This window comes from Antechinus flavipes, chromosome 3 (assembly GCF_016432865.1).
Source record: "Antechinus flavipes isolate AdamAnt ecotype Samford, QLD, Australia chromosome 3, AdamAnt_v2, whole genome shotgun sequence".
Classification (NCBI taxonomy): domain Eukaryota; kingdom Metazoa; phylum Chordata; class Mammalia; order Dasyuromorphia; family Dasyuridae; genus Antechinus; species Antechinus flavipes.
The window spans coordinates 385,163,571-385,191,492 of record NC_067400.1 but is presented as its reverse complement, the minus strand read 5'-3'; positions in this window follow the sequence as shown (position 1 = coordinate 385,191,492).

Genomic DNA, 27,922 nt, shown 5'->3' with positions numbered 1-27,922 from the left:
TTTAGATTTAGTCTTCTCATTGGTATTATAAGGACTTAGAAAGCAAGAGTCATGATAATATGGAAAAAGTAGTGAATTTTGAAGTTGGAGACCAAGACTGAAATCTAGATCTGCTATCTCTGTGATTTTGGGCAAATCTTTCTGGCTTTAGTTTTCTAATTAATTAGGTAAGGGCATTGGAATGTTTGGCCTCTAAGTAACTTCCAGAATTACATCTATAATTCTACATTCTGAGTGATATCCAACCAATAACTGGCGCCACAGAACAAGAATTTAGAAGTAAGATTCAAATGGATATCTAGATTTAAGAGTTGCTTGGGTGTAGAAATGATAATTAAACCCAGGGGAATGGATGTAGGAGAAAGAAGAAAAGTGGATCTAGAACAAAGCCTTTAGATAGAAGAGGGATCTGTGTTAATTTAGTTTGAGACAATGTTGGAACCACAGATTATTCAAAGAGGAGTTGACAAACATCAATTTTGGACAATAGACTAGAGATGCCAATTATATCAAAGACAATGTCTAACATATGTGTAATTAGGATAATTGCTTCAAGCCACTGAGAACAGGAAGAATGGGTCAAAAATCATTAGAATACTGGAACATAAAAAATTAAAAACAAATAAAGAAACAAATGCAAGATGCAAAGAAGTCCAAAGAGATAATTCTTGGATAGGCCAGAGAAAGGAGCCATTGCTTAATCTAAACAGATAGAAGACAATGATTTGGAAATAATTTCCAAATTTCATTTAGAGGTGGGACATCATAGAAATGAGAAGGAAGAAGAGGAGAAGGAGGAGGAAGAGACTTTAAGCCAAGACTTCCATCATAGAGATAATCCTCACTAAGACTTAGATTTAGAGATAGAAGAAATCTTAAGAGTTCTTCAAGATTTATTTAATAAATGAGAAAACCAAGGCAAAGAAATAATAAATGATTTTTTAGGGTTACATAGCTAGTAAGTGTCTGTAATAGAATGAGTTTGTCAAAAATAGTCCATTGGTTAAAAAAAAAAATGTAATCACTTAGAAGACTGTTCTGTTTGGCCCTAGAGAAAATAATTAGAAATAACATGGAATTGGCAAAGAAAAAAATTTACCTTTTATGTAAGGAAATTTGTTAGTGAGTAATTTTTTAGTCATCTCCAACTTTTTGTGTCCCTGTTTTGGATTTTCTTGGTGAAGATACTGAAGTGGTTTATCATTTCCTTCTCCAGCTCATTTTACAGATGAGGAACTGAAGCAAATAGGGTTAAATGACAACTGGTACGCATCAAAGGTTCATTTCCCTTAATCCTGCCTTTCATGGTTCCCTGTCACAAGTAATAAGGGTGGAATGATGCAGTGACAATAGCAAAAGATTTGGAATCAGAGATCATGGGTTTGAATATTTGTTTTGATGTTTTGTAATTGAGTACTATCTATATCTCTTTGAAATATTTTTTCTTTTTCCTTGTGATGACCACGTTTATATTAAAATTATATTATATTATATTAAATTATATTAAAATCAGCTGGAGTCAGAATAAGGGAAAATCCTTGAGCTTTATTCTTTGAGGAGGTGAAGGGGAAATGGCAATATGAAGTGAGAGCAGTCCTGACACAACTGTGTCAGGCCAGCAGTGCCTCTACCTCTCTCACTCCTCCCACCAAATCGTCTCCATGTCATTTCCTATACAACACATCAAAACTTGCACAGAGAGTGGGCAGGACCATTCTTTCTCCAAGCACATATTCATAAAGTATTGCCCAATTGCTATTTAGACTCACGTACTTGGGACCTCTGTGCATCAACTGGAGCTTCAGCCCATTATATTTCCTTATTCTTTATCATCTACAAATACCTAGATATTCTTTGAAATAGCTGAAAGACATAGAGGTAAGAAACCTGGGGAAGTGAGAGTCAAGCTAAATTATGAAGAATCTAGCCTGTGAAGGAGAGAAGGTGCAGTTACAAAGCAGAATGCATCATTCCTACTATTCAGCCAGACAAGCAACAAATATTTATTATTTACTATATACCAGGTACTGAACTCAGCTTTGGGGTTACAAAGGCAAAAATATGTTCCTTGTTTTGTAGAGACTAACATTTTAATTGGGAAGATACCATGGAAATAGTTGTGTGTATACAAGACAAATATAAGGTAATCTCAAAGGGAAAGGACTAAGGGCATAGTGGGACCAGGAAAGACCACCTACTACTGGAGATTGAATTTGAGCTTACTCTTTTTTTTTTTTTTTGTAGGCAGCCATAATGGAAGTATTTTATTGGATTGTCATAATGAATTTTTTATGTGAATGATATGTTTTTATTTATTTATTTTTTATTATAGCTTTTTATTTACAAGCTATATGCATGGGTAATTTTTCAGCATTGACCCTTGCAAAGCCTTCTGTTCCAACTTCTCTACTTCTTCCCCACCCCTTCCCCTAAATGGCAGGTAGATCAATACATGTTAAATATGTTAAGGTATATATTAAGTACAATATATGTATGCATATTTATACAGTTATTTTGCTGCACAAGAAAAATCAGACTTAGAAATAAGGTAAAAATAACCTGAGAAAGAAATCAAAAATGCAAGTGGACAAAAACAGAGGGAATGGAAATGCTATGTTGTGGTTCACACTGAATTTGAGCTTAGGCTTAAAGGAAGTAAAGGAAAGTAGGAATCAGGAGAAAAGAGGGAGAATATTGTAGGGATGAGGGAATAGCTAGTCCAAATGTACAAACTGTGTAGCTAGTTTCTCTTTTGAAAAATAGTGGAGTTATGTAGTTGTATCATAGACTTTGAAGTATATAAGTATATTTGAGGAATAAAAAAATATAAATCCTGGAAAGGTAGAGAGGGATAAGATTGTAAAGGGCTTAAATGATTTATATTTGACCATGTAAGTAATAGGAGACCACTGAATTTATTGAGCAGGAGGGTGACATGGTCAGACCCATGCTTTAGAAAAATCACATTGGTACCTGAATAAAAGATGGAATGGAGTTGGGAGAAACTTGAGTCAGGAAAACCAAATTGGTGGTATGGCGAGAGAGGGGTTGCTGAAGTACTTTAATTAGATTGACAAGAAGTGAGCTGGTGAAAAAGAGGGACCATGACAACTGTGTTTTTAGCAACGGCAGGAAGAGTGGGGAGAATAAAAGAATCTTAGCTCTTGAGGAAGGGAGCAGAAGGAGAAATAAGGAAAAGAGAATGCCAAAAAGAGAAAGAGGAGGGAAAAATGGTAATAACAATAAAGAGGAAAAAGACAGAAGAAAGGATAAACCCTATAAATGAACTACAGTTTTTGAACTAATAAAATTTCTTATGTCTATGTTCTTTTTATGAAGTGCCAATTAGAAGAAATTGTATAGATTTTGATGAGTTAAGTAACAAAACAATTGCTAGTAGAAGAAAAACACTTTTAGCTTCTATTTAAAAGACAAAGGGAAGGTACCAAAGAGATGGATTAGGGGAGAAAAATAAATAATGGAAGAGTGAAATACACACACACACACACACACACACACACACACACACACACACACACACACACACCAAAAAGCAACAAATAAAAAACCATGGGCAGAATGCTGAAGTGGAAGTTTGTTCAGTTACAGGCTAGTGCTGCTTCCTAGTGGTGATAATGCAATATTCAATGACAAATCTGGATTGTTAGGGAAATAATCAGTGTAAATACTTTTACACATGGGTATTATTGGGGAATATAAAAATTTCGCTTTTTCTCCACTTTCATAATTAGATGTTAATGAAAATTTCCTATTTCCTCTTTCTTCATTTGTGTTATGAAATGTTAAGAGATAGAAAATGTCCTTGGAGATTGAATAGATCCACTGTCTTATCTTATTTATTTTTTTAAATTAAAAATTAGAATTTAAATTTATTTAAACATTTTATTTTTTACTATGAATTGAATCATGATCAAACATTTCAATAAACAAAGAGGACTGTGGATGAAACTTCAAACTTTTGTTACATTAATTTTATTTTTAAAAACTCACACATACATATAAATTTAACAAAGCCACAGAATTGCCTTTATCTGCATCCTCTTCTATCTTGTCTTCTGTGGATTGTCTAGTATTTTACATGAAATTAGTGGTTTTTTAAAACAAGGAATTACAAATATATAAAATTAAGCTATTTATTATATTAGAGGCATTCTAGTTTACAGAAAAATATGGGCATGATCTCATTTAACAGAAAATATTTTGGGTTTTGGAAATTTATCTCAATAACTCACATAACTATTAGGCAAAGAAGAGTTGGACAGGGCTTATAAACTTAGTTCATAAGAGGGAAAGAGATACTTATATAGACATAAAACCAGTTTGTTAGATACTTTTGTGTTTTACAGGTTATGAAATTGATGTCTGCAAAGAATAAGGAAATGGAAAAACCACTTAAAAAAATCTTTACTTAAAAAACCCAAAAGGGGTCATGAAAAGTTGGACATGACTGAAATAACTAAGCAACAACAACAGCCAGTTAAATGACTTATCTTAAGTGATCCAGTTAATGAATAGCATAATGAATAGTTAGAATTGCAACACAGATTTTTCTTTCTTTCTTTCTTTCTTTTTTCTTTCTTTCTTTCTTTCTTTCTTTCTTTCTTTCTTTCTTTCTTTCTTTTTCTTTCTTTCTTTCTTTCTTCTTTCTTTCTTTCTTTCTTCTTTCTTTCTTTCTTTCTTTCTTTCTTTCTTTCTTTCTTTCTTTCTTTCTTTCTTTCTTTCTTTCTTTCTTTCTTTCTTTCTTTCTTTCTTCTTTCTTTCTTTCTTTCTTTCTTTCTTTCCAATTAGGGTTAAGCTAGGAAGTGTTAAGTGTCTAAAGTCAAATTTGAATTCAGGTCCTCCTGACATCAGGGCTGATACTCTATTCACCATGCCATCTAGAAGCACCTACTTTGTTTTCTTTTGCATCCTAGGTTGAAAAATTTCAGCATCGGTTGCCTACTGTTTTAAAATTTCTCATGTGTTACTGGGATTTCAGAAATATTTCTACTACTGTTCTTAATTTAAATGATTTGTTATAAGATGTAAGAGTAGAAGAATCTTGGAGATCATCAGTAGACTAAACACATGTTGTAGCTGTAACTGAGCCAGCAATATTTGGGTTCAAATCTCCTTTCAAACATTTATTAGCTATGTGAACCTAGACAAGTCAGCTAACTTCTCTTTGTCTCAGTTGCCTCAGTTAAAAAAAAAAGTAATAATTGCAACCCTTTCATCACAGAGCTGCTTTGAGAATGAAAGTAGATAATTTATGGGTGGATTCTCATTCCCACTGATCCTTAGAATCCTCAGAGACTGGTCAGCTACAACTTCCTCTCTGGGTTCTAGAGCTTATCCCAAAGCCCTGAGATAATTCTTTAATGCCATTACCTTCACCTCCTCCAACAGTATACTCCTCTTTAAGATTATCAATTGATAATCAGTTTGATCAGCCTGCCTTAGGCAGTTTTAGGAAAAGGAAATATATAAAGTAGTATAATAACAGTTGGTACCCCTCCTCACTTTCCCAAATGTCTGCTACACTCTTTCATGGATGTATAGAGACTTCAGAGGCTTAAACATAGAGAACACATTAGCAAAGAACATAACTTATAGTTCCTAGTTGTTTGAAATATTTTTTCCATTCATATGATACTAAAGAAGCTCTTTTTAAACATGGTGAAATCATGACTATTTGTACTTGGATTCTATTGATGACACTGTTTTTAACTTATCTGGGAACATTGCTCAGAAGACAGAAAGTTCAAAAAATTTTCAGACTTTGAGATTCTAAGGTTTTCCTATGGTTAAAGGTGTATAGGAGGAAAGATCATGAGAAAGCCTGGTCAAATCTAAAGCTAATTCCTGGATAATTCCTTCTCAAAGATATGTTAGAAAACCACACTTGTTCCAAATTGGGGAATTCTTCTATTTCAGTCAACCTGATGCTTTTTATGCCAGGCCTAGATGGCCTAATGAAACTTTCCAGCCAATTTGAACAGGCCTCTTGTCTGACATTATTTTCACTTCAATAGCTAGTTTTCCAAAGACCTTTTTGCACTTCATCCAAAACCTAAGAAAGAGTGATTGATTCACATTTTCACCTAGTTAAGATATGTGGGCTAAAATGGGATGAGTACCTTACAGATTTAAGGCCTTTTATCAACCATAAACCACTGAATAAATGGGAATTATTAATACTTGTTCCTTAGTTGCAAGGACTGTTACTTGAATTGAACCTAGTCCAAATCCTTCATTTACAGATGGAGAGCCTGAAGCTGAGAGCTTTAATTCTGCATATATATAGAGGCCAGAGATTTTAGCAACCTCATCTAGTGGAATGAAATAAATCAGTTTTATTAAATAATGTGTACTACATGTCCATGACATCAGTGAAACAAAAACCATATTTTGTATTAGAATCTTGACTCACAAAGATAATTGTTTTTACTAAGATTTTTTTAAAGATAACATGTTAGCTAAGAGAATATTGTCCAGTCTTTTCTTTATGAGATGAGCCTCTTCACTCCTCTCTCTTAAAAAAAAAAAAAAAAAAAAAGATTTGAGATCCTATGACATACCTCCTAGATTAAATTTTGGAAATGTCTCAAACTTTGTTATGGTAGTGAAAGTCTATGACCCCAGCCTCTAAGATAACAAAGAGTGAGGTTGACTCCATTTCCATTATGGTATCAATATTTCAAGGAAGTACATCCTCAAAACAGTGTCTTCAAATTCAGATATTACTGAAGTAAGCCAAAACAAAATTATGTTAGTTACAGGATAAGAATTGTGGTCCTCCTTGAAATCTGAGAAGCATTTGGGGGAAGAACAATAGAGGGGATGAATATACAGAATGGTGGAGGCCTTAGGAAGCAGGCTAGTTTGGCTTTGAAAATTATTCTCCAGAAGGCATAGTCTTAGTATTTTTATCTCATAGATAGTAAGTGGCAGATCTGGGTTTCAAATCCACATTTTTTGCTTTACAAATGCAGTGCATTTTCCATTTAACATGCTTACAAACCCCAGGATCTGGACATAAACATTTTTGTTACCTTGGGAGAAAGAAGAATGTCTTCCCCTCATCATTCTTTTGTGAGTCTTTCCTAGGTCTTAATTTAGAAAGGTTAAAGTCACCAATTGCATCGTGGACCATTACCAAGATACCAAAGGTATCTTGACCTTTGTCTTTCTACTAGCGTTTGATAGCTCTGGAATGAGAGAGAGAGGCTGTTGACATTACTTGTTTTTGCCCCACTCACATCTCACTTCATGAACAAGTCAAAACATTACCCTTGTGACTATTACTACCACCACCACCATCACCACTACCACCACTACCACCACTACCACCACCATCACTACCACCACCACCACCACCACCACCACTACTACTACTACTACTACCACTGTTACTACTACTACTACTACTACCACTGTTACTACTACTACTACTACTACTACTACTTTTGTAGGTAACCAAAAGGCTGATAAAAATACAGTGTTAACTATTGATAAGGAAAGTTCCTAGTACCTTGCCGCAGCAATCTTTATGTGTTGAAGAAAACCTCAAGTTATATTTTTAAAAAATACATAGCCATATGTCAAGAGACACCCATATGCATGAGACAACCCATATGAATTACCTTATTTCAGGGGGGAAAACATTGGCTCATTTTTCTTTTAAATTTTCTACTGTAACTCCACTTATTCATATTTTGGCATTATAATTTTTTACTTTATTCAATTATTTTGTTATTATCACATCATCTTCCATGTGCTCTCTTTCCCTCACCTTAGATCATGCTGTTGGCATATAGGTTGGTAGAAGGATATTGTAATCATTTATGCATGACTTTATGACCTATGAGATAAAAAGCTTCTCATTTTTTAGAAAAATAGGGTCAACTAGGTAGTGTAGTGGATAGATATCTCTAAGAATATATACATGGCGTTAGAGTCAATTCTCTTCCTGTTGTGAAAACTTGAAGAAAAGAAATACTATTGAAGTTTATCACCACATTTGCAATGGAGAATTAGCCCTAAACCCCTGTAAAGTCAATACTACATCGGTTAGTGAGGAAACCGTTCATGCCAGACATATACTGGACTGTGTCCAAGTCATGGAGAAGAAAAGAAGATGCTATCTCCTTGATTAAATGTACCCAACAATGGGGCTTGCAGGATGCTTGGGTAATTTACAATTATACATGAGATCACCATTATTGACATGATCTTGCATCTCATAGTCTGTGCAATAAACCCTGGCATAGTTTCTCTCAACACCCAAATCAAAGGAACACAGATCAAGACCCAAAAGAGACCTCAGAGGCCATCTAACTTGAACCTATTATTTTACAGATATGAAAGCTAGAGGTAGGGAAGTTGAAGCCAGATTCTCTGACTCCACTTGTACAGTTATTTTCTCACTGGACTGTGCTTCCTCCTAATATACAAGGGCATCTCTGTCTGAAATATTTATGTATAGCATAATGTCAAAATATAAGTGCAAATTCAATACCATAACTCATAGATGGTACTAGATGACCCAGTGGATAGAGCACCAGGACTGAAGTGAGGAAGACCTGAATTCAAATCTAATCTCAGAAAGTTACTTGCTGCTTGTCTTATCTTTTAATCCCATTTGCCTTAGTTTTTTCATCTATACAGTGGTTCTCAAACTTTTGTTTTCAGTATCTTCATGTTGTTAAAAAATTATTGATCTGTTCAAAGAGTTTTTGTTCACATGGGTTATATTTATATTTACTATATTAGAAATAAAAAATGATTTTGAATTTGTAGACCCTCTGAAAGGATTTCAGAGACCCCAACAATCCTTTGGACTACACTTTGAGGACCACTGAAATGGACCACTAAAATGAATTGGAAAAGGATTTGGCAAATTATTCCAATAACAAAACAAAACAAAACAAAACAAAGCAAAACAAATGGTTTCACTAAGGGATGGATAAAAACTGAAAGAGCTGAATAAAAAATAGATTAATATAGCAACATGAATCAGAGTCAAAACACCTAGATTTGAGTTTGTGGTCCAGCTGTGTGATCTTATTGGTTATATCACTTAATCTGTCTAGTTCTCAGTTTGTTCTGATTAATTCCAGAGGACAAACCTAGAAGTAAATAGGTAAAAATTGCTGTAAAATATAATTTAACTGGTGTCAAGAAAAACTTCCCTTAAAGTGGAATATAATGACCTGCTTTGGAGATCATGGATTCCAAAGACAGAAAATAGAAGCCAGAGGACCACTTGTCAGGGACCTCATAGAGAGATTTCCTCCTTAGATATCAGTTGGTCTAGATGTCCTCATTGACTGCCACAATAACCTTCCAACTGGAATCATAGTATCTAGCTTCTTCCCTCTCCAATATCCATTCACCATACTTTTAAAATGTTATTCTTAAAGTACAAATTTAACCATGACATTGCCTTGTTTAAGAAGCTTCAAAGGTAGGGTCTTCGTGGTCTCCCAGACAAAACAATTGCCTTGTTGCATGTTCATGACTGGAATGTTCTCTCTGCGAGTCCCTATCTGTTACCAGAAATTGTTAAGGGACAGGTCAATTCTCTGAGAGCTTCCACAGCTGTGAATCATTAACATCTGGAGGGGTTGCAGGGCAGCCTTTGCTGACACAGGTGTTGTGGACTGGGAATGAAATAAAATGGAGGCAGAGGGAAGAGGAAAGAGGTCACACAATACAACGGCCTCTCAGTCGGAGAAATCAGAGAACAGCCACTGCCTCTCAGTCTCTTTGTATCATCCTCTCACAAGAGGAGATCCATTCTGCAGGTCTGGGTTGGATCTCCAGCAGCCACTATCAGTTGGCTTCCATCTATTCCAACAGCTCCTGTGTATTCCCATACCTATCCTTCAATCACACTTAGTGCTCTCTTCCTGTAGGCCTTTTTTGATTTCCCCAGTTCTTAGTGATACCCTTTCACTCCCACCTCATCAATTTGTATTTATTTTGCATATATCTTATGTTTACTTAACTGTGAATAGTTCTCTCATTGGTATGTAAGCTCCTTGAGTTTATATTCTAGATTACTTATTTTTTAAAAACTGAGCACTTAGAACAGAGAAGGTGATAAATGCTTATTGAATGAGAAACTTTCCACTTAGGAAATTCTGTGAAAAAGGAACACTTACCCTAATTACTTCACAAGTGTGCTATTCCACAAATGTTTCACAAATGGCATGAGAAATCCATTGTAAGAGTCAGGAATAAAATTAATATAAATTATTGTTCATACACACATGTATATATATACACACATACACATATATGCATATATATATATATATATATACATATATATATATACACACATACACATATACCTGTCTATATTTATAGAAAGATATAGATAGAAACAACTTTTTAAGAGGGGGGAACGCATCTAGATGATGCAGCGAATAGAGCACAGATCTAGAATCAGGAAGACATTTTCCTTAGTTCAAATCTGGACTCCAACATTTACTGTGTGATCCTAGGCAAGTCATTTTAAACTTTGTTTTCTTCATTTCTTTTATAAAAGGAACTAAAGAATAAATGGTGAACCATTCCAGTATCTTGATTAAGAAAACCCTGAATGGGGTAACAAAGAATTGGGAACAACTGAAAAAAACAACAACAAACTATATTATCCTCATCATTAAGACCAAAAAATTCATCACTCCATTTAATGCATATCAAGATACTTATTACATGTTTTAACAGCAGTTAATTTTTTTTAGAAAAATAGGGGCAACTAGGTAGTGTAGTGGATAGAGCACCAGCCCTGAAGCCAGGAGGACCTGAGTTCAAATATGGTTTCAGACATTTAGTATTTCCTAGCTCTGTGACCCTGGGCAAGTCACTTAACCCCAATTGCCTCAGCAAAAACAAATAAATAAATAATCAAAGACAAGAAAAATATTAATAGATTAAAATAGATTTTAAAAAACTTTTAAAAATTGAAAAATCAATATTCATTTGTGTAGTACATAGACTTAGGCAAGTCAGTTAACCTCTCTGGGTCTCCATTTTATCATGTATAAAATCAGTGTTGGACTAGGTAGTCTTTTCTAGCTCTAAATCTATCATTCTATGAATTCAGTCTCAAGATTTTCAAATCAATTTATGCTTCAAAGCATGAAATTTATCAAACTAAGTTTTCTTTTTAGATCAGAGAGAATTCTAGTGAAGCCTAGATTCTGTCTCTGAACTTGTAACTGTGGATGATTCTTTGGGCATTGCATTTGGCCACATATTCTTATGGTGCTTTATAGACTTGGTATTCCTATGGTCTTATGACCTTTCTCCTAATTGTTGCTGAAGAATGAACCCCAATGTATTTCTTCCTGGGTAAATATCTCCCAATCCTATTTTCAAATGCTAACTCTGGCCTCCTTAATTGGGAAACTCATTTGTAAAGTAAGGAAATTTAATCCGTATGCATTGGATTCTATATATTTAACTAATCAAAATGTTGTTTTGTTAGAGCTTTTTGAAGTCCAAGAAGCCTTTGGAATAATTTTTATGAGACTTTTTAAGCCTTTCTTCTCAGAGACAGGAAGTTACATTTTGCCAAGAATAAATGAATTCAAATAGCAAAGGGATTGGACTTGATTTGAAATGCCAAACCCACAACATTTTGAGTGGGTTCCTAACTGGGCCAAATGCATTTTCCCAATCCTGAAAGTCAGGGCAGTTTATTTAAGTGAAGGTAACTGTAGCTGCTGCCTTGCATGTTGTTATTTACAAATAGTTATTTGAGTGTGCCTGGTGCTTCTAATACAAAACTGTTTCCTTCCTTTTTAAAGAGACGTAGCCTGGCATAATGCATAGAAAATGAGCCTAGGAGTCAAAGGCTGCATACAAGTCCTTCCTCTGCAACACCCTGGGTGTGCCATTTTACTTATTAATGTTCTGGTTTCAGAAAAAGTACTGACACGCTTTGATAGAAAGAGTTACTTTAATCAGAAATTCCCCATTATGAAGTTCTTAGTCTCTACCTTTATCTCTTCTTTTTGAAGCCAATCTAAAGTTAAGAGCAAGGAAGGGAGAGGCTGTTGATTTTGTCATCCTTTGGTTATGGCTGGTTAATGTTATATGAAAAAAAAAATTGAATTTAACTTCCACTTATTCACTTCATTGGATGTTCTTGTTATCTTCCGTCACATTAATTTAAAATGATTTAATGAGTTTATTCTGACCACATTCTGAAACATTTTCTCTGAGCATTTCCTGAAAGGGAAATTATTATAAACAGAATAATGAAAGCTGAAGCCACAGAAAATCCACAGTGACTGCACACTTAGCGTCATACTATGGCTCATGTTTCCAAATGATCATCTCCTGGAAAAGGAGTGTAATATAAAATTAATAGCAAATTTATTTTATAATGATCTCTTGTAAGGGGGAAAACATTGGCATTATGGTCAATTCAATAATACACACTTTTTCCCATCCCCATATTCTTCTATTCCCTTTCTTGTTCACCCAAATGTTTCCTCCCATTTTCCCTTTCATTGTTATGTTTTGCCCATTTCTTCCTTAGCCCTGGCATCCTTATGATTGCATTCTTATTATTCTTTTTTCTACTTGCCATATTTTTTCTACTACCACCATGATACTTTTCTGCAGTTCTCATCCATCCCAAGATTTTCCATCATCATTGCCCTTTGTCTCCCTTGTTTTCCACAGTATAATTTAGCATGCCTACCACTCCACTGCATTAATATTTAAATTCCCATGTGGTAAGAAATAACGATATTTAGTTTCAATAGTTAGACACTGTTGGTTGGCCAAGATTCCCTTGGGATGGGAGAGAGCCGCAAAAGATAAAATGAATGTACAAAACTTTAGAACAATTTCCTTTGTTCATTTTATTGCTGAAACATTTAAAAAAGCTTGTAGTAGTAACCCTTAAAAGAAATAAGCATACTATTAGTCTTCCAAAGAATTGTAGATAATTTAAGAAACTATACAAAGAATAAAAGAATGTTCTGGTGAATTCTTACAATGACTCATTCAGGCTTTTATATAATTGTTTGGTTTGTTAAGCTTCAGAAAGACTCAGTATCCAAGTATTAAGAGAGCTCATTCTGACATATTAAGAGGTGAATTAAATACCCATAGACCAGCAGTTCTCAAAGTATAGTTTGGGAATCCTTGGGGTTCTCCAAGTCTGTTTCAGGAAGTCTGTGAAGTCAAAACTATTTTTGTAATAACACTACTATGTTTAATTTCTAAAACAGTAAACATAAATAGATATAACCCAAATTTTAAAAAAAAGCAACTTGGGGTCCTTAATCATTTTTAATAATCTAAGGGAGTCCTGAAACCAAAAAGTTTGAGAACTTCTGCGCCTAGTCTAGATCATCTGACACCTTGGTAGGGATGGGGAGGAAGAAAGGAAAGGAAAAAGGGAAAAAATGTTTAAAATTTTAAGTATTAATGTTTCTGGGCTCTATTAAAGTACTTAATTCATCAATTTCGATTTTAGTTCTTCTCAATCTACATAAGTCACCTGGATTTTTTTTTTTTTTTTAACTTCAGTTACAGATTATCTTTCTTTGTTCTCATTGGTTCAGAGTTTCTTCTCAAGCTTGTCAGAATGTTTATTTTACCCTTGATGTCTTTGGAAAGTTTATGAAGTATGCCCTTATTTGTAAGTTTGCCAGTCCTCTTGCCTTTGGAGTCAAGTTTATTGAATCCACTTGGGAAGTTTAATGATGCCTCTGGTAGAAATAAAAATCAGAACCCCAGATGCACATGATTATATATTTGGGCATAATGCAAAAATAAATTGAGTGATTAGACTTAGATGCATGCCATTTGGGGTAAAGTTTAGCAACAAGCAATATGGAAAGGCTTAGACACTTCAATAGCTTGATGTAGACATTAAATGATGTTTTATCATAGCTTTAGGAGGATAGGCTCAATGATTTCCTAATCAAGGTCATCTTAGAAGTTAAGTCCATTCTCATTTTACAGGTGAAGAAACTGAGGTCCAGAAAAAGATATATAAAATGCCTTTTATTAAAAAAATTATTCATATTTTTGTTTGATAGTACTTTTTTGTCAAAATTATGATTAATTGATTGCAATTATTGGTAGCACTTTCATTTCTGAATATATCCATCATCTATCTCCTATGCTAGGTGCTATTCTTCAGAATGGAAAATGAAAAGAGGGGGATAAAAAATAATTCAGCAAAATTTAATAATACATCATCTCAGTCTGACTGTGCATATGATCTTCCTTTCCTGTTGTCCTTCATTTCTGTAAAGAAGAGATGGATTGCATTTTCTCATCCTTTATCTGGGGCTGTTTAGTTATTATAATTACATAGTGTTCAGTTTGAGGTTTTTGTTATTCTTTCCATTTGCATTGTGCTAATCATTGTATAAATGGCTTATCTTAGTCTTCCTTCTTTTTTCCACATTAGTTCACAAGTAGAAGTGATTTAAAATTTAAATCAGTGGTTTGTTAGTAAACATATAACAATTGGCACTCCCAGTAGAAAAATTATATACGACACATTTTAAAGTTTAATCTGCATTATTAACATGTTCTATTTCACTTTTTAAATTCTGGAAGCTAAGAAAAAACAAAAAATTAACCCTGATTTTAGTATTTTAAATTTCTGAGGTGTTACCTGCTCTCGAGCTCTTAGGAGCTGACTCCATTAAAGTTTTAAATTGCATTGTTTGAATGGTGATTGAAGCATTATAATATGGCATGAACTTTTTTAATTCAATGAAAAACATTTATTATAATACACGTAATATATAAGATAACATGTTATATATTACATAATATAATATACACATGTATATGTATTTATGTATATATGCATATACATACACATACTCATACATATATTTATTTGTATATTCATGTTCTTGACATAAACATTGATCAATAACAGACATTGTTAATCCATCAATGGGAAATGAGTAATAGTATTTGCAACAGGTGTGACAGCTCAAAGACATAGTTAAAGGTGCAGTGTGGTGATTGGATAATCTTTATAGTTAACACTTCATCCTTTCTTGAAAAAAATGAATATTGTATTCTTTAAATTTTATTTAGTAATTTAAGCTTAGGCGAGTTTAAATTTAAGTTATTTAGTGATTTAATGGGGTGAAGGAATTAGGAAAAAGTGCTCTGTGGCATTGTTCTTAAGTGGAACAAACATTGGCTGTGAAGTCAAAAGACCTGGTTTCCAGCAAAGCTCTGTGTCTTTGGGTGAGGCATCAAGCTTTAACTTTGTCACCTGAAAAGTGTGGATACCATTGGCACAAACCACCTATTAGGGGGCACTGTAAATAAAGTAATTTGTACATTTTAAAGTACTAAGATAACGTGAATCATAATTTATAACATAAATGTGGCAAAAACAAGTTTTTTTTTTTTCACCTTTTGTATGTTCTCTGTGGAAATTTGGCTTTCAAAAAGTCATTATCATGTGTTTTTTTTAATGAGTCATGGGAAGGAAGATACTTAAAAACAAAAAAAAAAATGAGTGAAAGTATTTGGGAGGCAGTCCAATAACCAATATTATTTACTTAAGTGCCATAGTCTTTTCAGTTTAAACACATTTATGTTTACTAAATGCTTAGAGAGTGAACATGGAACATAGTGATATGCTCTACTTGAGGTTGTGCAAAACTTGAGTATAAAGCTGGGAGGCAGTCAGAGGACAGGAGTTCAAAATCCTTTCTCTGATGCTTATGTGTCTCTTAACCAACTTGGACCTCATATTTCTCAATGACCTTTTTATCTCCAGATCTTCTGATGCTATAAAGACTTCACTAGCTTAATCTTAAAACAGGGGTTCTTAACCATTTTTTTTTTTTTTGTGACATGGAATCTTTGGACAGCCTGGTTCTTGTGGATCCTTTTTGAGAATCATGTTCTTAAATGTGTAAAATGTATAAAATAGAACACATAGGTTAAAAGGAAACCAATTTTATTAAAACATTATTAAAGTAAAAATTAAAAAGAAATTCATGTAGCCCTGCTTCAGAAACCTTGTCCTAATAGAAAGATAATATCAGTTCATTCAGAGAAATATGAAGAAAGCCAGTGTTTTCCAAAGTTTGACATTTTATTTTGTAATGTGGTATTTAAAAAGATAGGGGCAGCTAGATGGGACAATGGCTAAAGCGCTAGGCATGGAACCAGGAAGACTCATCTTCCTGTCAAATCTGGCTCAGACACTTAAAAGCTTTGTCACTCTGGGCAAATCATTTTACTCTGATTACCTTGGTTTTCTCATCTGCAAAATGAACTGGAGAAAGAAATGATAAACACTCCAATATCCCTGCCATGAAAACCCCAAATGGGATCATGAAGAGTCATTCCTGATTGAAATGACTGAACAACAACATTTAAACAGATGGACAGCCTGAATGCTATACTGCTAACCATGAAATATGGGGAAAAAAGAAGGATACTGAGGAATGGTTTGTTGAATGTATCCTTATTTGAGGGGTTACCAAAAGATATATTTTTAAAAAAAATCAACAATAGGATGAATGGAGAATCTTTATTTTACCTTGGAACAGTTATAGACGATCCCTTAAACTAAGTGTTGAGATGTACAATGTTTAGGAGAGTTGGTTTGTTTCTTAACCAAGATCACATGAGTAAAAAGGAAAAAAAGTCAGTCTAGTTTCTACTAAACTCTTCTATAGTATTCAGGATTTTAATGGACACTTTATAGATAATGCATGTGATACGAGATCAAGAAAATAATGGCTCTAAACAAAGCCACTCTGTAATACTCTGTAATACACAAGACGAGACACAAGAGGGCACCAAGCCTCTATGCTAAAGAGGTAGATAACTCAAGCAGTGGCTGATGATTTAATGGACAAAAAATAAACTGGCACTCAAAAAATGCAGCCATGTTTATTTTATTCTGGGTACTACATTGTGCACCTGCTTGTTTTAATTCTCAGACTGATTCATGTCAAGTGACTTTCCAGAGATATGACATATATGGGGGATTGAAACAGAGATAATCTTTTAATATACAAGTAGTACTCTCACATCCAAACCCTATTCCAGGAATATCATGAATTTTTAGTTTGTGGCACTTGCCACTAATGAAATAAAGGCATAAAAGGCATTAAGAACATATAATAAGTTGGCATACTTTTTTACCCACTTGGTCTAGACAGAATTTTAGTTGATTTTTGGTGCCAGGCTATCTTTAAGATAAACTTTTTTGTTACTTATAGAAAAACAACTATACACCAGAGGAGTATGGGGGCCAATTAATGGCTTAGCCTTTTGGAGGGTGAGAAGGGAAATAAAATCCAAAATTTCATGTAAAGATACATTATTTGGCTTTGGGTGGAGATAAAGTACTTCAGGAACTCGTACTATACTTTAATTTTTTTTTTTTAAAATCCAAATAATGACTTGAATTGATTTTTGTTTTGTTAGAAGTATGTTTGGGTCAGAATGGTTTTTATTTAAAAAGACTTTTTTAGTGTGATTATTACCTTGATTGGAGAAGATCAACAAGTATTTGCCAAATGATTGAAGTTTTCTTTTGATGGGATGTATATTTTCATCTGTTTTGTATTGATGGAATTTTGAACTAACAGATTACAAATTACTACTAAAACTCCCTTCTCTCTTTTTCCAGATCCTTTAATTCTTAACATTTTGTTTATTGGCTCAACTGTCAACTGGTGAAATAAAAATATAAAAGCAAGTTAAAAGAGTATAAAGAAGGATTAATTCTTTTCAAGCAATTTTATTGAAAATTAAGAATTTGATAATAATGAAGATGGGATCCAATTTACATATAATAAATTATCATTTAATTTTAAAATTCTGTCACTTAAAAGTCATTTGCTCTTTATTATAAAGTCTATTGAATAGTAGAAGCTCTCAAGTATTTGTCCTTTAAAATCTAGCCATTTAATGAGAAGTGAATTTGGTTCCTAATTGTTAAGAAATGAAGTATCCATATTTTCCTTCATATCTTGAAAACCATTTTTCAATAATCCCTTCTGCGGGGTCAATCTTTTTTTTTTTTAATAGTATAGCTTACTATGAGATAATGACTGATTTTGAAAAGGACAATGTGGAAATTTGAAAGAAAGAAACTCTTCTTATGATATGTTTCTGTTTCTTATGGAAAGGTTTGTTTGTTTGTTTTGGTTATCTGACTGCCACAGAACTTTGAAGACCAAGGTGTAATGCTTATATTGTCAGGAAGTAGGGTGCTTGGAAATTCCGAACTCCTGTGACATGTTTCTGTGTGACTGAGCTGGATGTCAACATCAGGCATAAACTTTACTCAATTTGGCCCAGCTGAGACGTCCCATGGGATGGCATATATGGATTATAGGATGTTCTCTGTGAGGCTTCTCTGCCTTGGAAACTAAGAGCATACTTTTGAATCATCTTATAGTTTATCAATGTGCATTTTCATATCACAGCCAGTGCTTTTTTCAATTGGTTGGGGAATTCAGTTTTTCTCTAAAAATAAAATAAGACAGAACCTCTTTTCTTCCATGCTGAGTCTTGTATCCTTTCCTTAAATTCAAACTCCTCCCTCTCTTTTTCTCTCTGGACTAGCCCTATTTTTCCTTTCTCTCCCTCTTCATCTTCTTCTCTTCCCTTTTTCCCACTTTTCCCTTTCTTCCTTCCTCTTTTTTAATCATTTAAATGGCAAAATAAAATTTGTAAAGGAAATTGGAGTATTTAATTTCTGAATATCTTCTTAGGGAATTCTTAGAGAATAAGAATTTATGCCTATAAAATAGATGCTCATCATCATAACGAGAAAGGAAAATTGTATCTTTCTTTTCATTCACGATTTATTAACCAAGTATTTATTAAAGATCCGTTCTTATTAAGTGTCTAACATTGCAAATTGAAATTGAAAGGAATCTCTAGTTTTTGTGGAGTTTATACTCTGTATGAAGAGTAGAAATAACAAGCAATATTAGGTAGCCAGAATCTAGGGTGAAATTGTATAAAATGTGTGTGAAATTTTCTAAATTATAATCTAATTTCTTTGCTACTGAAATCACCAAAGTGAGGATTCTGGTCCTGTGATTTTTGTTTTACCCTTATTTTGTCCCCCTTCTGGTTCAGGAAAAATTGATTAACTTGATTGGCTGATCTGATGATTTTGGAAACCTGGAGAAAGGTAATTATTTCAATTATTTTTAATCCAAATTTTCATTCTCTCTCTTGCTCAAATAACTCTATCATTTCATTGCGTGACACAATCTCTTCCTATACATCATTCTCCTCAACTTAAGCTCCCCCCACCATGGCACTTGGTTCTCCCTTTGTTAGTTCATTTTTTTCTTGTCTTTTTGTTTTCTATTTCCTCTGCCATTACCTGTATATAATCGTTTTAAATATTTAATGCACGCTCTTCTTAAAACAAATACAAAAGTATCTGTATATGTATATCTGTATATGCCATATCATGCTGAATAGTTGACAATTTGGCTTTCTCTCTTTCAGAGACATTCAACATTCATTTCTCCAATATTTATTCAATGCCTCATATGCCCTGTACTTCTCCCACCTCAGTGATTGCTACAAATGACAACAAGGGCAAAGTAGCTTTCTTGTATACTGCCATTTGCTACCATTTCTGCTACATTGCACCATTTGGTGTTTAAATATATTGCTATGAAATACATATTGAAAGCTTGAAAAATCCATTGCTATTTTGGATATTTATCTGTTGCTGAATGTCATTAAAAGATTTAGCCTTTCCTCTATTTGCTTGTAGAAGTTATTATTTCATTTACAGAGAAAATTTTGAAGGATAGAGGGCATATTCATATAAATTATAGTAATCAGGAGAGTTAAAGCAATTTTAGGAAAATATAATGGCAACTGAAATGAAGAGTTTGGGAGTTAGTTGGGGGAAAATGAACCACAGGAAAAAGAGACAACAGAATTAAAAAAAAGGATGACATCAAAGATTACTAGTATAAGAAATTAGGGGTGGGGGAGGAAATACAAGTTGCATAAGAATGAAATTAAACCTAGTGAGAAAAAAAATCAAGCAAAAAAAAAAAGAAATATTCAGAATAATAAACCTAGAACAATAAAAAGGCAAAGACTAAGATCAAAACATGAATATAAAAAGCAAAGGAAAGAAGAAATAAAAGAGGAACAGGAGAGAAAGAGAGAGAGAGAGAGAGAGAGAGAGAGAGAGAGAGAGAGAGAGAGAGAGAGAGAGAGAGACATGGAGCGATAGTCACAGAGAGACAGAAAAAAAGATGAGAGAAGGGAAATAAGGGGAGAGACAGAGAATACAGATACACAGAAAGGAGAGAGAGAAGGGAAAAGGAGGGAACGAGGAAGGGAGACAGAGAGAGAAATAGACACACACATACACACACAGACAGAGGCAGAGACAGAGAGAAATACACAAAGAAAAACACATATACAGAGTGAGAGATAGAGACAGAGAAAAAAAGAGACAAATGAAGACAAAGACAAAGAGAGAGACAGAGGAAGAAGAGTCAGAGAGACAGAGATAGAGAGACAGAAAGAATCAGTTTAAGATAAGTAAAAGAGAGTTTTCTTTCTAACTATCAGAAAGATGTCCTGAGATCTTGAGGTAGTGAACTTTGGATGTGTTCAAACAACTTTAGGTTTAGTTCTCAGGGATGGTGAAGAATATATTTTATGGTGAAAGAGGACCCAATAATAATGATTCCCAACATTTATATAGCACTAAAAAGTTTGCAAAGTTCATTACCTGTATTATTTTGTATAATCCACACAATAACTTATTAGGTGGGCCTCCATTTTACAGATAAGAAAACTGAGATTTAAAGACGTGTCACACAGCCCTTAAGCTTTGTAGGCAAAAATCTGAGCACAGGTCTTATGATGACATATTTTCTATTCGTTGTAACATCCAGACAGTCTAAAGTCGCTTCCGAACCTATGATCCTAGAATTCTTTGTCCATAGAGATGAAAAAAATCACTCCAAAAAAAAAATCTGAGGGTTACACTAAATGATCTCAAAGGTCTCTTCCAGGACTCATATACCAGAAATCAGTGAATCCTTCCACTTTGGAGGGATACTAATAAGGGAAGACCAGTTATTAGCATTACTCATTACATTGTAGGGAGGTCATGGTCTCACACTTACTTCCCTATCTTTCCAACCCCCAAAATGGTATATGGGATCCTGGGTCAAAATCTCCTAACAATTCTTTAAATAATGGATTTTTCCGGTGTTTTTTCAGAAGTTAACTACTATATATACCTCTCTCAGGAAGCCAGAAGATGGCACTATTGTAAATGCTAGCAGAAAGGCTAATCCTAACCTTGAGTCTGGGGGAATGGTGAGGGCAGAAATGCTGGACCAAATCAGGCATCCCAACAGGACCTTTCCACACGCCTAAATGCATCAAAGGCATGATTATATAGAGACTTCCCTCCATTCCCATATGGCCCTTTATATACATGCAGTGAAGAAGCAATGAAAATACTCCTAAGCAAATATGAAACCCGAGATGAACAGGGCTCAGATATTTTGTCTCCAAATTGTAACCCATTTACCTTATTGCCGGCAGAGATATCCAAACATTTTAGATCCCTCTTTTAAGTTAGGTTCGGCAGAGTTGATTTTTACTTAAGGGTTAGGGTATATTTCTAGTTGATTATGGGTCTTATGATAGAATGTCTCAGATCATCATGTTTCAAAGTAAGTATGAATTGCAGTTATATTCAAAATGTTTAGGAATCATTAAGTCGCCATTGTTTCAAAGGGTTTGAAGCCTGTGCTTTGACTGTCTCAGAGGGCAGGCCCTGCTGGGATTGTACACCTTTTTACGACAGACCAACTATTATCAAGCCTTGTACAAATACTCACCAAAAGAAAAATAACCAGATTTCATTCAGGGAAAATCCGAAACAAAAGAGGTCTCAGCATTATGATTCCTAGGTAAAAAGCCTCACTTGGTCATCACCTGTCCTTTCTAGCATTTTATCTTAATTAAACTGTTCTCAAGTAACTTCAGTTAAACTTTGGAAGATTACTTACAAGAATAATAGCAGCACAAAACCAAAAACGCCCAAATGTACATTCTTGAAAAAGACTCTGATTTTAGTCACTCAGAAGATATGGGCAAGGCATTGAAACTTTGACTCTCCTAACTATCCAAATCAAAGGCAGAAATTTCATCACATATAGCATGCATTAGCCACAGTAACAAAATGCTTTCTTTTGATTTTAAACTCTAAGAATATATTTCTGAAACTGGTAGTTATTTTAAAATAGCTTGATTGTGATCTTTTTAAAATTGTTCAGCAACTTAATAGTAGGTAAGAAATGCTTCTCTTTTTCAGCATGAACATTGAATAACCATTCTTTTAAAATCTAGTGCCTTTTAAAATTTTTATTTGATTGGAAATTAATTGTCCCTTCTGCCATATGCATGTAGCTGAATAAAATTTAGAATTTTCTGGATTTACTTTAAATGTGTAAAACCTTCCATGTTTGTTAATAATGATTTTAATAACATTCCACAAGCATTTTTGATATCATAAACATGTAAGATCCTGATTCAGCTTTTCTGGGTTCTATAATAACAGATGGATTGCTAGACTGTGTACTGTTGCTTCCCACAAACTTCCTGTTAGTAAACTACTATATTATTTATGAATCAGAAAAGTTTCAAAGAAGTCTGCTATCTGATTACTGCTTGTTCTGAAACCAGCGTCAGAGAAACTTTTGGTCCAATTATGCCAGAGTCTGCTAGAAAAAGAACAGCTAGTATTTAAACATCTGAATTTGTTAAATGGCTACCAAGTCAATTTTCTTTTTGGATGCAATTTACTTTCAAAGACTGAAGGAGCAAGATTAGATGAAAGCTATCTGTGGGAATTAAATAGGTGTAAACAAATAGATAGCAATTAAAAAAATCAACCTATTCCACTATACTCATTACCAGGATGAGTATTTAATGAATAGTAAGACTAGAGTAGATGTCAAGAAATGGTTTTATTTAACAAATAGCATCTAAAAATCACTAGAAGTCATTGTTTTGGTCTGAAAGGTAATATTTCAGCCAAAATGATTATGTTGCTTTTAAACAACACCTCCTATGCAATCTATATTCATGCATTTTGAATGTATGTATTTATCTATATTAATATATGTGTCCAGCAAAGTTTTTAGACAATTATGGTCAGAAGGCTTGAGACTTATAATTGTACAATTATGTGGCATGAAGAAATTAACAAGGGAAAAGTGACATAATAAACATTTTAAAGTATTAGTCATATGCTTTTGAAAATTAATTTAAAACTTTCAGAATGAAAAAACCCACTCCAACAAAAGAGGCAATTTGGCTTTCTGAGTATGTAATGTGGTCTTAATAACAATCCTATCTCAAGGCCCTAAAGTTATACCTAAACCCAATTTCTATCCAAATGAAGCCTGATGCCTGTGTCCCTCTGGACAAAACACTTCTCCTTTGTGCTCCTGACAAATACACAAGTATGAGTATGATTAAATTGTCATTACCTTTATAGGAAACATATTTACCAAGAAGTGGTGTCAATTAGAACAGTGCTCATGCTCTGCCTAAGCTAATTTTTGTGTATGACAGGGTCTGTTATATAATCATCCTGTTAAGGATATAATTGTAAATATGCCTATTGTGAACCAAGCAAATGATCCTCGTGCCCCTGGACACCTTCACTGGTGGCTCTCATTGACTCCACAAGAACCTGATGTTAAGGGCAGATGATCGACTGCAGGATTCCCCTGATGCCAAACTCAACCAAGAAGAAGCTTGTGACAGATGTTTCTGCGTTTTATGCAAATAGGAACTTCATGGCTCAGTTTTCCTCCCCTCCATGGGATACAGGCATCTGGAAAATAGAATTCCAGAGCCTCAGCACATTAACCAAAGAAGAAAAAAACTGACCAAACAAACAGGTCCCAGGCCTGAAAATGAATTCACTTAAAAAGGGAACGGGAAGCCACTGGTCAAAAAAATGGCAAAAAATTGTCCTAATTTCCAGCCTCTTTTGTATTTTTTGATCCTTCTTTGTTATTCTTTCTCTTTAAATGTTCAATACCTAAAAGTGAATTTGTGATAAAGCCAAACCCAAAGGAATTAAATCTTCAGTACCACATACCCAGTTTCAAGGAGTTAGTCCAGTAAGGAAAGTATCTGGGCTTTAAAATGTAGTTTTCAGATGCTTATGAAACAGTCTTCAACAAAGAAGACAAATCCTGAAACGTAACAGAGAGGAAAAAAAAGTTATCATTTTTCTCCAAAGAAATTTTAAATATTATTTTCTCTCAAATAGAAATTATTTTTTCTAATTACAACTTTTAATCCTTTTGATTTTATATAACCAGTCATTAAAATTTCAAACCATTGCTAAACATTCATAAATGTTTAAGAAAACTAGAGGCTTCATTCTTGAATTGTGGAAAACAAAACCAAAACATTAAAGGGTCTTCTGAGATCCTGTTATCCAGATTCAATTTCTAATACAGAAATTATTATTATTTCAAAGCAAAAAAATAATTTTGCAGTACTCATATATTTGCCTGAAGAAGGCTTTCACATTATACCTAATTTTATGTAAATGTTATTCAGATTTCAATCCAAGAGTTTTGTAAGAGAGGTTAAAGGGTGTTTATCTTCATTTGTGAAAATGCACTATTAAAATTAAACAGTGATAAATATTATGACTTCTCAAATTGTTCTAAATGACTGTATTTATTTGTTGCATGTATGTTTATACAAAATATTTTAACTCTTTAACTGTAACCTGATTGAGAGACCAGGAAATTTCCTTTAGATAATTCAGACCGGATCTATGTTCAGAAAACCGATCCTATAATCACAGAAATTCAAACAATTGTGTTTTACTCTTGGCAAGCCACTTTTGTATTGTATAGCAAGACAAAAAATGCAGACTTGATGTTTAAGAGAAATATATACAATGCAATATTAATCTAAATAGAAAACTAAAATGACTGTGTTTTTAACAAAGAATAGTTTTGGATTAATCCAAATAGAAAACTTAAATGACTATTTTTTAAAAAGAGCATTTCTGGATTTTTATTTAATAAATATTATGGTTACTACTTATGTATTTTTCCTAGTCATTTCATTAATTTTTTGAGGGACATAAGCATACTTAAATATATATTCTTAATTTTTTTCAAAATATGTATTCTTAATTTTTTCAAAAGGGGGAAACATTTTAAAAAAAATAATTTTGTTAATTTAAAAAAATCTACAATAATGTATTTTGAAGGAGTATAAAGCAAACAATTAGAAAAATATCCCCATATTATTCTTCTTTTATTCTGACATGTTACATTTTAAACGTAAACACATAGAGACTCAGTGTAGGTAAGGTGGGGCTAGAAATGAAAACTTGCCTGAAAATCAAATACCATTTCAGAATCAAGTATTAATAGAATAAACTTAATTTTAGTTTCTCATAAATGCAGCTGCATTTTCTATTTAATTATAGGTTTTCAGCAGTAGTAATTTTTTTTTGACCTACTCAATCTCAAAAGTCAGAAAATTGCTTCTTTTTTAAAACTGACAATAGCACGGTATGTTTCCAAAAGAAAAAGACAAATTACAGAAAATCATTACTCTAAACATATTTAAATAGCCAGGAAGAAGTCTTAATTGAAAAGTTTGCTAAATATGAAAAAGTTATGAGTTGGTGTGCTTGCCATTTTGCTGTCTAACATAATATGGATTTTGGATGTGATATTATTATTTCCATATCTTTTTTCCACTAAAACGAAGTAAACATGTCTTTTTTGAGAATAGAAAACTCAATTTATTGAGAATAACTTTTAAATTTATTTTAAGGAGAACTATTTACTATATATTTGTTGAGCTTTTTTGCTCAAACCTTGTATTGTAGGTAAATATGAAAATATTATTTAAAGATGGAAAAACTGGATTACAATTGTTCACCACTGTTTAATAAAAAGAGAAATAATATCTTGACATCTGAAAATGTAATGAAACTGAAGTTTAGAATTTTCTCATGGATTTAGAAGGAAAATGATATGATTTGTCCTAAAATGTGAATTTTTATCAGCTATAAAATAATGAAACAGTGTTGAAATTTAAATTATGAATAGATGAGTAAATATATTGACATTCCTGTTTTTAATTTAATATTGAAATGGGGAGATTTAATTTATTTTCTTTTTTTCTGTTTTATAGATTTAAGATATTAGCTCTTATTATTTTTTCCCTTATGATATTGTTTTTTCTTTCCCTGACTATGGATAATTTATAATTTTTTTAGTGGGAGGTCAAAATTTAATTTCCTATGACAGAAATAAAAATGTTATTAAATTTACTGAATTCTTCTGTTAACTAATATTAACATTTTTAAAATATATGTATATATAAATTTCTGTATACTTAACCACAAGTACACAGATATACATACATATAAATTTATATGATTCAAATGCATAAGAACAAGAGCTATTCTCTATTAGATCAATGGAAGTATATGGATAGTTCTCAAAATAATAAAAGCAAAATTATTAATATGCATATCAAAATGCTCTAAATTACTAATACTAGAAATGTGAACCAAAACATCCCTAATATTCTCCCATTATCCCTCAGATTGATAAAATGAGAGAACAGGGAAATCAAAATTATTGGTAGGCATGTAGGATGACACACCAATGACCTTTAATGGAACTATTTGATGAATTATCGAGGAAAGCAATTTAACAACTGTATCCAAAAAAAAAAAAAGTATTTACAATGGGTATATACTCATTGATTCAGCAGTTACACCTCCTAGACATATAAACCAATGTGATCAAAGAAAAAGAGATGAGACCCACACATATAAACAGTGTTGTAAGCAGCACTTTTTTTTTTTTGTCCTGTTGTAGCGAAGTACTAGCAAAAAAAAGGAAGTGTTCACCAATTGGGAAGTGGCTGAACAATTTATGATATGGGAATATAATAGAATATCATTGTACTATTAAAAGTGATGAAAAGAACAGATTAGAGAAACTTTGGAAGACTTAATATAGTTTGAAAAGAGTAAAATTTATACAATGACTACAACTTAAAAAAAACACATTAAACAGCATAAATACTGCTCAATGAAATGACCAATCATAATTCTTTTCATGTTTTTTTCAGTTTTGCTTAATTCTCTGTGATCCCACTTGGGATTTTCTTGGCAAAAATATAGGAATGGTTTGTCTTTTCCTTCTTCAGCTCATTTTACAGATGAGGAAACTAAGGAAAATAGGGTTAAGTGACTTGTCCAGTCTGAGTATCTAAGACCAGATTTGGACTAAGGAGGAAGAGTTTTCTTGATTCCAGGCCCAGATCTCTTTCTACTATATTGCCTAGCTGCCCACCACAACTCAAGAAACTACTAATAAAGGAGACCAACCCATTCTTGACAGAGAAGTAATGGGCTAGAAGCAGAGAATGAGGTATTTTATATACAACTACTGTATGTATTGTTTTCTTTGATTATGCTATTAATGTAGCATAACTTTATGCTTTTATAATGTAAGGTAATTTTTTTGGGGGGAGGGCAAGAATGTTGGAGATAAAGAAGCTTATGATAGTTATACTACCAAAAAGTGAAAGAAAATAAAAGTTGATTAATAAAGTATTTAAAGAATATGTTTTAAATACATTTTAAAGAAAATGTACAAAAGGAATGAGAAAGAGGTTCAAAGGGCAATACAAATAGAGAAGAAAGCTTTAGAATTAATGTACTGAATTGGTTATAGATATAAAAAGACTACACACACACACACACACACACACACACACATTCATAGAGTAATGGGAGCAAGGTCCTGGATAGGGAGTCACTTAAAACTAACTGGTATAGTGAAGGGAGAGT